The 12,118-nt window shown below is 31.6% G+C and overlaps 1 long non-coding RNA gene across 2 annotated transcripts; it reads left to right on the top strand.

The window, feature by feature from the left end:
• Nucleotides 1-8,359: 8,359 nt before the first annotated feature.
• Nucleotides 8,360-10,908, top strand: LOC105794165 (uncharacterized). Of its 2 annotated transcripts, XR_008197969.1 has the most exons (6): nucleotides 8,360-8,568; nucleotides 8,886-8,935; nucleotides 9,031-9,058; nucleotides 9,446-9,667; nucleotides 9,775-9,850; nucleotides 10,067-10,908. It is a non-coding gene; the product is annotated as an uncharacterized LOC105794165 (long non-coding RNA). The 2 variants fall into 2 exon arrangements; XR_008197968.1 differs by lacking the exon at nucleotides 8,360-8,568 and having other exon boundaries at nucleotides 8,592-8,935.
• The last annotated feature ends 1,210 nt before the right edge of the window (nucleotides 10,909-12,118 follow it).

Below are 12,118 nucleotides of genomic sequence, written 5' to 3'. Positions count from 1 at the left end.
CTGACACCGGTGTAAATCGGGCTGTTACACATAGTGTTAGCTGTAATAGCCACTATTATTAGCACTTCGACAGCCATATTAAAAACACTTACCTCAAAAAAAGGAATTTAGGTATTGGATGTAATGAGTAAGCATACTGGCTTGGAATTAGTTTTTTGCCTTTTCTCCATAATATTTTGTTTTTTTTATCTTTAATGAAGCTTGTTACTTTAATTTTTTTTTTGAAAAGAACATGTTTACTTGATTTTTTCATATTACATATTAAAAACTTGAATCCTAAAAGAACAATTTTTTTTGTAAAAATAAAACAGTTTAAAATATTTTTTTTTAAAAAGAATCTAAACAACCAAAAAAGAACTTCTACGCTAGATGAGCCTAAAAAATGCACAAACACAGACATAGCAAGACAATCAAGCAAATAAAAAACCCAACGCCAACTTTGCAAATATAGTTTCTACTCAAAGAAAATACATGCATGTATGCATAAGATGGAACTAAGGTTAAAAAAAATGAAGTTTTGGTATGAGATTTCTTTAAAATCTAAGTTTTTTTAATTATTTTTTTTAAAAAAACTAGATTTTGATTTAAGAGTTTAAAAATAAGGCTTAAGAAAAATGCTTTTATTAAAAATAATAATTTTTTTTGGGGGGGTTCAAATAGGTGGAGTAGATTTGCATAGTGGTTTTAGTAAAGGTGGAAGGTAGCAACTCGTTATTATTAATGGCAAAAAGTAAAAATAAACAAATATTAAAGATAAATTGTCCTCCTCATTGGCTTTCCAATGATCTTAAAGGGACCAATGATTTACTTCAATGTCTTAATGTCAGTAATCTTTCAGATATCCTAACAAAAAGGCTCCTACTTCACTTGGAATAAAAATCGACAACCAAATGATGTGTTATGGGAAAAACCGGTTACAACCTTTGCTAATCATCAATGCTTTTGTCACTGCATGAACTTATCTGTCATTAATCTTCCCATCATTCACTCGAACCATTGGTCAATGATTGTTTCAACCAACAAAAGTAGTTATTTTTAAAGGAGGCCTTATCATTTTGAAGCTATGTGGACCCTTCATCCACAATGCAAGGAAATTATCAGAGAATCCTATAATTCACACATTGAGGGATCACCTTCTTATAGCTTGGTCTATAAAATCAAGATCACTAGCTCTTCTCTAAGTAAATGGAACAAAGACACCTTGGGTGACTTGCAGAAGAGAAAGATGAAACTTGAAAATGCTCTCATGATTACCCAATCTAACAGTTATTCGTCATAATCTCTCGACAATAAAAATGCAATCAAGGCCAATTTTGAAATGCTTGAGAAACAAGAACAAATTCATTTGCTTCAAAAATCTAGACTATAATGCCATAAATTGGAAGACAAAAACGCCAAGTTCTTCCATCTTACTACCAAGCATAGAAAGGAAACTAACATAATTAAAGGTATCAAAGACTCTAACAATAACTAGGTGGATGGACCCTCTTCGATTAATCAAGTCTTTGTTAACTACTTTGAAAAGCTTTAAAGTTGCCCTGCTACTGTAAGTAGTGAAACCATTGTGGAACAAATAAGTCACCTAAACATCCTCTACCTCTTTCATAATGACATCATTTATCTCAATCAACCTTTCATAGCTGATGAAGTCAAAGAAATTATCCTTCATATTGGTTCTCTCAAAGCCTTAAGTATTGATGGTAAACTCAACCTCTTTTACCAACAATTCTGGGACATAGTGATAAATGATACTTAGAGAACTAAGCAAGAAAATTATTTCCCTTATCCCTAAAGGTAACTCTTAGACTCATCTATCGGACTATTGACCAATCAGCCTTTGCAATGTTGCATACAAAATTATAGCCAAGGTCCTTATTGGTTACCTAAAAACTGATCTTCCCAGCCTCATTTCCTGCTACCAAAATGCTTTTGTTCATGGATGCCTTATCTCTGATAATATTATCCTGGCAAGTTAAAATATTCACACTATCAAAAAGAAAACAAAGGGCAAATGACTGCTTGCTACTTTCAAAAATGACATGAGCAAAACATTTGATAGGATCAACTGGGTCTTCTTCAAAGCTGTTCTAGGATCTATGTAGTTTAACAAACATTGGATTAATTTAATCCACTAATGGATATCCACTGTCTCTTGTCAAATCCTTATTGTAACACCCTTGCTCGACCCGATTGCCCAGTTTGAGCTACAAGATGCCACATTCGTTGTTGGAGAAACTACCGTCAAATTCACAGTAAAACAATCATTTATACATTTTAAAATAAGTCAATTGCCTTTAAATTCTAATAAAAAACCAAATCTGAATCTCAATCAAGCTTATGAAAGCTCTTTTAATTACCCAAGCATGAAATATGACTAAATTGCAAAGTTTCAAAATTTCAGGATCGATGTCATGATGTCACTTCCTCTACATCGTGATGTCATAAAAAAATTGTGTCATGACCTCAAGCCATTCGACATTGTGACATGACACACTATTAGCTGACGTTGCTCATTTGAAGGTGGACTCTGTTTTTGGTAAAAACGAACCATTGAATATCATATTTCAGGTCTTCCAACCAAACTATACCAAATATGCAAAAGTATTGACTTAACATGACTCAAAACATATAAAAAACATGAAAAACAAGCTCAATAACCAAACAAAACTCTAAATTAATCATTCAATTCAAAATCATCAACGAAGTTTACACATTTCAATGCCATTAGAGCATACCAATTTAATAATCCATTTACCAACATTACATGTACCAAATCAACTCATGAACATGACATTTCTTGTCCCATATATCCTCAAGTATGTCATTTCATTTAGGTATCAACCATTGCTAAATCAAGCATATCAAGCAATATTTCAAGACAACATCTAGTTACTATTAGAGTATGCCCAAAAACCAATCATGAGATGATTGTAATCACGTACTCGTTTTACCTTGTTTGTTAATATAAGACATTGCCATTGTTATTTCAGTTTCTTTTTCTATGTGTGTAAATAAACTAATTAATAATAAAGTCCTGGGAATAATATGATTATTCTTAAAAGGTCCTTAGTCAATTATTATTCTGGGATTGGACAATAATAATGTATTAAGACTAATGTGTAGTTGATTGATGACCAAGTGTTGTCATTGACATAGGGATGTCAAAATCAATACATGAGTATGTGTTAGAGAACAACATAATGGACTGACCCACTTTGTATATGTTTTTTAGATTATTATGTAATAGTCACAACATTACTCAAAGTGATATATGTATACGATCATCAGACTTGAGGTCATTATTGTCCCAACATCGTAAGTCATATATTTTGATACAGTCAAATGTCTACCATGATAAGTTGTACTATAAAGATTGATATTGGATATGCCACAATCTATGTAGTGTGATATGACTGATCAAGATATGATTTGTCCCTACTACATAATGGGAGCAATATCTTAGGCCACTTGATGGAGTAAGAGTAGAAATGCATGACCACGCTCAAATACGTTGATATGAGATATTAAACTTATTTATTTATTGTTGCCTACTCAGAATATCAAGAAATATGATATTGAACTATACAAATGTGACTATTCTATGACTTGTGTCCAATATAGATATAAAAGATAAAATGATATAATATATGAAAAATTTATCACATGAAGGTTATGTCGAATCACGACTTCTTTTAACTTGGGTAGCAATGATCCAATGTTAGATGTCACTCATTATTTGTGACAATAGAAATGTTCTAGTATTACTACCAATCTTACAAGAGCCTACAGGGTCACACCCTATGGTTGAAGCGAACAGAATCCAAATACAATTGGTATTGTGTTTAGTTGTCACATGAATTAAATTAATTATTAATTTAATTTAATTTGACAGTTAAATTTTGAACATAGTATATGCACAAACTTGTTGTACAAAAATAGAGAACATAGTTAAAATTAATATATGAATTTGATTCATATAAAATTTTAACTGAATATAGTTTACCGAAATTATTAATATAAATAGTTATAATAATTTCGATCTAAGATAAAATACATGGAAGTTGATATTCTTTTGGAAAGAATATAATCTTTTTAATATGTTTTCCACATGTTTCTCTAAAAAGTAAAAAGGGAATTATTCTATTTTTATTAGGTTAGATTAATAAAAGGAATATAATCCCTTAGTGTGTTAGGGTTACCAAGAAAAGAAAAGAAAAATCAAAAAGGGTCTAGCAACCGTTTTGAACATTCTCTTTGAAAAGTTCAAGAGAGTTTTTGCTATTCGTTTTGACTGAGTGGAATACGTAGAGGCCGAGACGTTTTTGGTTGTGGCTTGGAATCGACATTGCAAAAGGAATCAGATCCTAAAGGTATATCTTCAACTCTTCTTCAACCCGATTCATTCCTCGTACGTGGATCCATGGTTGATGATCGCCGAAATAATTTTTACGTTGCACCATAGGGCGTACCAGTAGTCTAATAGTTACATATACCAAGTTCATAACATAATGACTTTTACACATCAAAACACCTGTATACATACCACAACATTAGGGTCCAAAATGATTAAATATCTATTGATTCAGTGATAGGATTGTGTGAGCTTTTAGTTGATCCAACTTGACAGATTCCTCAAGATGATCTACAAGGAAAAGAGAAAAAAAATGGGGTAAGCATATACAATGCTTAGTAAGTTCATATGTTTTAAACAACTTGCCTTTGTTTACAATTTAATACTACAATCTATTTATCTTGACAAGTTTGCCCATACATAGCAACCATATAACTGTTGGAAAAAATCTAGTTTGAACACGATTTTCTTGCATAGCGAAAAATCAAAATTTTGATAATCGACCCGGTTTGTGATATTTATAGCAATAAACCTTGAACCGAAATCATACCTGTGTTTTCAGAAATGGATCCTTAAAGGTTTTCAGCTTTCAACCAAACAATCTTCTTTGCTATTCTTGTACCATGAACTGCTTCAAGTGTCGGCCCAAATCAATTGAATTAAAATACGGAACTAGAAAAAGTTTTCTTTTATATTTGGAGGAAAACGAAAATTCTCTCTTCTTTAATAGAAACCAGTAAAATTGTTATACTGGAAAAATATATTTAATTGTTGTGAATAAATTCCCTCTATTTTTCGGCAAAGTAACGATCTCTCCAAGTTATGTAAATAGCTATACCGGTGCCATCTATTTATAGGGAGAGAAGGTCGAACCCTTGTTGAATTGTAAATGGTTATTTGAAATAGAAAACAACTTCTTAGTCCAACTAGGAGAGGGAAATGAGCTAATAAGGTGTGCTTCCCCTCATATGCATTATGATGGGGATTTGGGCTTCTCATTGTATTGGGCCCAATTATATGTGCTGGGCTTTTAACCTAGTACTTTATAATTTAATCCAACCCAATACATATTTTTATATTTTCCAAAATAAACATAAAATTTCCAATTAAATAATTTTCTCATCTCAATTTTATCCCAGTAAATTTATGACGATTTTACCCCTGGTAAAATTTTCAAGAAAATATATTCAATATTTCACAACTAAACTTATTCACTATAAATGAATGGTTTATTTTCATTTTTGACTTTAAAACTGCTCAAAAACATAAACTCATTCTTTCGATCATTCTTGAGTAATCCATATATATTTGTAAATGGATCATTTTTCTTTTTCATTTCCGTTTCCATTTTTTAAGAAACTCACATTCATTTCCAAATGCTTCCATTTCTCCATTTCAGAGAAAACCATAATCATATCTGAATGATTTCCATTTATCTATTTCTATTCATTCCGTTCATTTTGATTCAAACACACAATTCATTTCTAGTTTCAATGAGCTAGCAGATGGACCTATTAGACATATGTAATTTGGGCTCAAATGATTTATAATTAAGTTTTGGCTTTTCACCTATTGATTATAAACTCATTTATTCACGAATTCATTCCACTATAGTATCGTGATTGAGGTCTCCCTAACGACATTACATTACGAAAGCAACTATCCAGTGCTCGTCCAATGACGTTGTAAAAATTGTGTTACCCTTATAGAACATCATTGATCTCTTTAGGATAATATCCACTATCCCAATATGATCCTATTTTATCTCATGGTAACCATTATATCTTTTTTCATGAAAAGTCAATCACTATCAAATAATGATCAACTAATTCATCACAAAAACAAATAAACCGTGGCTACATTTACTTTTCATCAGTCATATAATGCCAATGAGAGGATATCATTTACCCATGTCCCGGGCTATAAATTCCACTGTTGTGAATGAAAATATATTGCAGAAGTTGTACACCCAACGCAGCAGCTTTCAGTTCCTTATCTATTCGAACTCAAGCTTTTACTTACATCAAAGTGTACGAGTCACACATACATTTTCCTCCATCCACTTAGGATTTAGGTATGTCACACTATGAATGCCAAAAGTGAATAAATCCATAAACAGATTTAAGATCTATTCTTCTTGGGTCCTGTCCGATGTACTATCAGTCTAACCAGTCGCATCTATGTCTCTATCTTCTTGGAGTCATTCACTCCGATGCCTAAGACAAAGCATCTCCCCAATTGGACTTGATAGACAATATATTAGTCTTTCAATCATTTTGCTCATTTCTGATTAGACTAATGACATATTTAGTTTCGTCTATTAATATAAACTGTCTTTCTGTATTACGATCCAACCACGTAATACCACTTAATATTAGTTAAACGTTAGACAACCAATGAGTAACATTTGCTTCCATTTTGTGTTGCATGCAAAAACCATGTGAGGACTATGCACAAAGTATTAATGTAATTCATGAATAATTTTATTAACCAATCTATTTGAAAAATTTCAAGTGTACTTAGACGAAAAGACTACATTTAAGGCACCACATCCAACAATAACAACAAGGTGAGCTTAGCATATAAATAAACTATAATGAAATTTAAATGTATACCAATTCAATTCATTTCAAAATCAATATCTCAATATCATAATCTTATTCAATTCTATTTCGAACATCAATCTCATGTTAATTCATTTCTATTTTTCTTTCCATTAGCTACCTAGCCCGATGAACTCTAGTAAACGGATTCGGTTATACATGTATCTACGGTATAATAATTGCTCATCTGAATTGAATATATATTCGTGTTAGGTTACCATTCCAGGCTAAACCGTTAATAACACGTTCAATTGCTTGGCCAAGCTGAAAATATACATGTAAAGCCAAGTTAGGCTAAACCTTTAAAATGACATCAGGTTACTAGTCCAAGCTGAACTTATGTCACATGTATCTTTAAGTCCGCAAAAGATGCTAGATCTCAGTAACCATTCGTAAACAATCCATATAGGTGTGTACAAAACCTTTACTAAGTTCACCCAGGCATTTTCAACAGCATATATATTAATTTCTTTACAATTTAGTCCAAATTTAACCTTTTGTACCAAATCGCAAACAATCTAAATTTCAACCAAACATACACATATACATAACAATTTAATATAATCATACCATATGTGTAACACCCTCACCTAACCCAATCGCTGGACTCGAGTTTCATGATGCTACTATAGTTACCAGAACATTCATATTTAAAACATAACATTGAATTAAATATAAATAATGAAGTCATTCTAAATACAAGCATAATATGAGTTATGAACCAAATAGAGACTAAATCGAGCGTACAAACATAGTTTAATTGATTAGAGCATGAATAATGACCAATCTGAAAAATTTTAAAACTATGGAACTAGGTATCAATACCAAAGGAACAAATATCGTTACTTTTATGGTAGGTATCGATACATATCAACACCGTTTTGGCATTCTTCCATTTTCAAAACACTATTCATTTGTAATGTATTGATATATTGGTCCCTAGTATCGATACTTTTACCCAAATAGCTAAAATTCATAAGTTTTAAAGTGCTTTTCAAGCTCAATTCAAGACTTAGGGCTCGTTCTTCCACACGTTTTAGAAGGACTTTTTCAATAAAAAGTCCTTTTCTCTTAAAAGGAATGAAGAATGGCCTCCTTTCACGTAAAAATTTCACCATAAGAAAAGGGCTTTTCTCCAGATGAAGAAGCTAAAAATTTCTCCTTTTCTTCAGGTTGAAGTGCTTTTGGCTAATAATTGACCAAATTAACATGTCTTCTCCCACAAACGTTCTTTCCCCTCTGCTGGTTCTTTGGAGCTGTATACCCATTTTTTTTTCACATTTTCAGCTTTCAAAGCTCTTTCCTGTTCTTTGTTCCTCTTCTGCAGGTGAGAGTTTCTTTTCTTCTTCTTCACTTTAATTAGTTCCTCTTCCGCAGGTAAGTAAAAAAAAAAGCTTTGAAAGAGGGGAATTTCTAGCTTTTGTGCCTCTTTTGCTTTACTACTTTGCTCTGCTTTGTGCCTCTACTGCTTTGATCTGCTTTGCTTTTGTTTTTCTATCTTATCATTATGGTTTGAGCTCTGGGAAGTCTAATTTGATTTTTCATTCAGGATAGCTGCTACTGCTTTGAGGCAACCCTCCAGTGCTTAAAAGCTTAAAAGGCACCCAAGAGAAGGTACCTTGGTTTGTTTGTTTGGAGCTGATTTTGACGCCCTAAAAACTGATTATATTGATTCTTTGGTTTTGTTAGAGAGATGTATTTTGGTCACTACTATTCTATACTTTGCTTCCAGCCAACCTTTTTGTATCCTGTGTATGCTTTTGTGGTGCCTTGGTAATTTTATGTGGTGCCTATGTGTTGTGATTATATTGATTTTTTTTGTTGCGTTTTGTTAGAGATGTACTTTTTAAAATTCTTCTGACCTTTTCTAGAGATATGCATGTCCTAATGAAATTGCATTATATCTGATCCATGGCCCAATCATCCTGGAGGCACTTGCACTGGTCGTAAAGGAGTCAGCTTGAAGTCAAAGTCCATCTCAGTGAGTAATTATTTGCCTAGTTCCTCTATCATTTTGCAATTTTTCTTGCTGAAAACATTAAATTTTTAATGTGATCCTCTCTATTTTGTTCTTAGGGTGTAAAACCTGTGCTCCCCAATTCTTGTAAGTATTTTTCAATACCATTATATCAGCATCGTCTATTTTTGCGTTTTCTTGAGAACTCCAGTAGCTTTCTTTTCTTAAAATGTTTTGGAGCTCTAGAATCTGTCTTATCAAATCTCAAAGTCCTTCTCCTCTGTATCTTCATTTGTTACCCTTGAATTTTAATGACTTGCTGAAGAAATAAATCTTGTGCAATAGGAGTGTTTCCTTTGTTAAAAACTTTCCTATGCTTCCTTCTGTTATCTTGTTGAAAACATAAATTGCCAGCAATATTAGTGCTGTAAAGTGACATAGAAACCCTTCACTTATTTTAGTTGTATTGCTTGTAGAGCCTTATGCTTTACTCATTGAGCTTTGAAACTGGGGTCGTTGTTTTTTCTTTTGAAGCTTTCCTTGTTCTTTGGAATTGCCCCTGATGCCGTTACTTATAATGCCCCTGATGCCGTTACTTATAATGCCTTCATGAACGGGATATGTAAAGAAGGGAGGGTGGATGATGCTTTTAGAGTATGTGATAATATGAAAAGTGAAGGACTGGCATTAGATGATATTACCTATACGACTTTGATCCATGAGTGTCCCTGAGGGCTGGTTGCAAATTTTGGCATGGTATAATATCTCACTGGATCTATGCAATTATATTATATATATGTTGTACTTTGTAAGATTGATGTTTTACTATGTTTGATTATTTATTTTGCATTATTCTTTCGCAGGAAAGTTTATTGTTGATCATGGGACAACAATGATACTTCTCTTTCTCAAATACTGTACTGGTTGCTAACATCAGAGGTTCGTTGCTTCATCTTGTTACTTGTAATTCTAGTATTTACCCTTGCACTGAAGCTTTTCCCTTTTTTTTTTCCAAATGGCTTTGCTTGATTGTATGTGCCTTGTATTTGGAGTTTATGGTGAATCGTATTGGAAAATTATTTGAGTGACTAGGGCTTATGGTTCTGAACTTTTGATGTTAAGAAAGGAACTGATTTCTCCTAAATGTTCTCACAGTTGCATGCTTGCTTCTCACGCCTAGAATGTCAGGTGCATTTGAGCTTGAGATTCCTGACTGAGCTGTTAGCCGAAACAGGCTGATGCTGCAGGATGCACATGTGTGGGGGTTGTGATGACTTTCTTGCATCATGAAGATGAATTGGGAGAGAAAGGATCTATTTGGAGTTTTAAACTATGTAGATTTGTTTTTTGTTTTAATAGTTAGTTTCCTTCACATATATTCTGAAATGTTGGCCTAAATGGATTTAAAATTTTTCAGGAACTTCTCCTGGATGAATAGAAGTGCCATGTATCACAATCTTGCACCATTCATCTGTTAATTGGCAGGTAGAGAAGATTTATCAGATAGATTGCTGTTTTCATTATCTGGCCAACGAGGTGGTAGAACAACCCCCCTCCCCCTTTTTCTTGGTTGAGGGAATTGGGATTTTGAGGTAGGAATAAATAAGAAACTTCAAAGTAGGCAGTTAGTTCTTCCAGAAATACTAAATTAGGTGGTTGTAAGATGATTCATTCATCATGTCATGTCATGTCAAAGAAGGAAATTAGATAGAAAGAAACTAATAAAAAGTCAAGAATGAGAATGTCAGATTGCTGAGATTTTTGAGCTTCAACTCGGTTTTGAAACATAAATAAATTTGGTACTGCTTTGTTATTTAATGTATCTAATTTTATGGATATATATTTTGTTTGTGGCTTTTTCTATATTTCTTTCTCTTAGTATTTAGGGAGAAACTTTATTTTGCATCACTTCACATAAACTATGAGCATTCAAATTTGTCATTGCTTTGCAAATAACTAGACAGGTTCTTATGATTTTTATAACAGTCTGGCTTTGACTTGCATATATGCTATTTGTTTGCTAATGCCCCTCTTTAATTTGTTTGGAGATGAAATCATTGTAAATGCTATTGTAAATTTTTTGTATTTATATTTGGTATATAAATATTATCCTTTTTAAAACTTTAATCCAAATATATGTAATATTTTAATTTGTTAGGTTTATGTTTTCTATGTTATGTTTATATATAATATGAGTTATATATTCAAATACATTTTAAAATAGAATAATACAAATGTGTTAAAAGCATTAATTAAAAATAAAAATAATTTTATAATAATACAATTGTGTCAATATCTAATTACAAATATTTAATTTTTATATTTAAATATTTAAATATAGTTTATATATTCTAATTAAATTTTATAAATAATTAATATTAATTACTTAGAAATATTTAAAATTAATATTATATATTAAAATATTAACAATAAGTTATAATAAATTATTTTTTTATATTTTTGCTAAAATATCATAATATTAAATAATTTGAACATTATTTAAATACATATTTGTTACTTTATAATATCATGTCTAAAATAGACATTTTATTCTTTAAAAGCATTTTTTGACAGCAATACCAAACACTCAAAATTTTCAAAAGTACTTCTCAAAAGCACTTTCCAAAAGCAATGAAGAACTGGCCCTTAATCAAAAAGTGACTTAAGTACACATAAGACTTGTATAAAACTCATTCAAATCATGCTCAAAACACCATATTTCAACCATGTTCAATCAACCTATAAATAACCTCAATTGACCAACTAACCATTTCAATAACATCATATAATCACATGTAATTTTCAAATTAAATCTATCCCAATGCACCATCACTCAAGACAATTCATACTATAATTTTAGTCATGTCCTAAAATGACCAAATTTATGCCATACAAACTATTACATTTAAAATCTAGTGTACCACCATCCAATTTATACCTTCATATAAGTATTACCAACCTAAAATTTCCATCAAAGACAAATTACAAGCTCCATATACATGTCAAAACATCGTATATCACTATTTCAAATAAACTAATCCAATCTTTCCAGAATTTGGCATCAAAACATATCAAACTTGTAACATCGACTCCCGACCCGATCTCCGGATCTGGGTATAGTATGTCACAAGATAAAAATAATTCGAGTTAAACAAAAACACTTGAAAATTTGTGGAAGTATTGATGTCTTGGCGTAAACATCATTAT

The sequence above is a fragment of the Gossypium raimondii genome, chromosome 7, assembly GCF_025698545.1.
Source record: "Gossypium raimondii isolate GPD5lz chromosome 7, ASM2569854v1, whole genome shotgun sequence".
NCBI classification, from domain to species: Eukaryota; Viridiplantae; Streptophyta; class Magnoliopsida; order Malvales; family Malvaceae; genus Gossypium; species Gossypium raimondii.
Note: the sequence above shows the minus strand (reverse complement) of the source record. Positions and strands in the feature narration are given on the sequence as shown.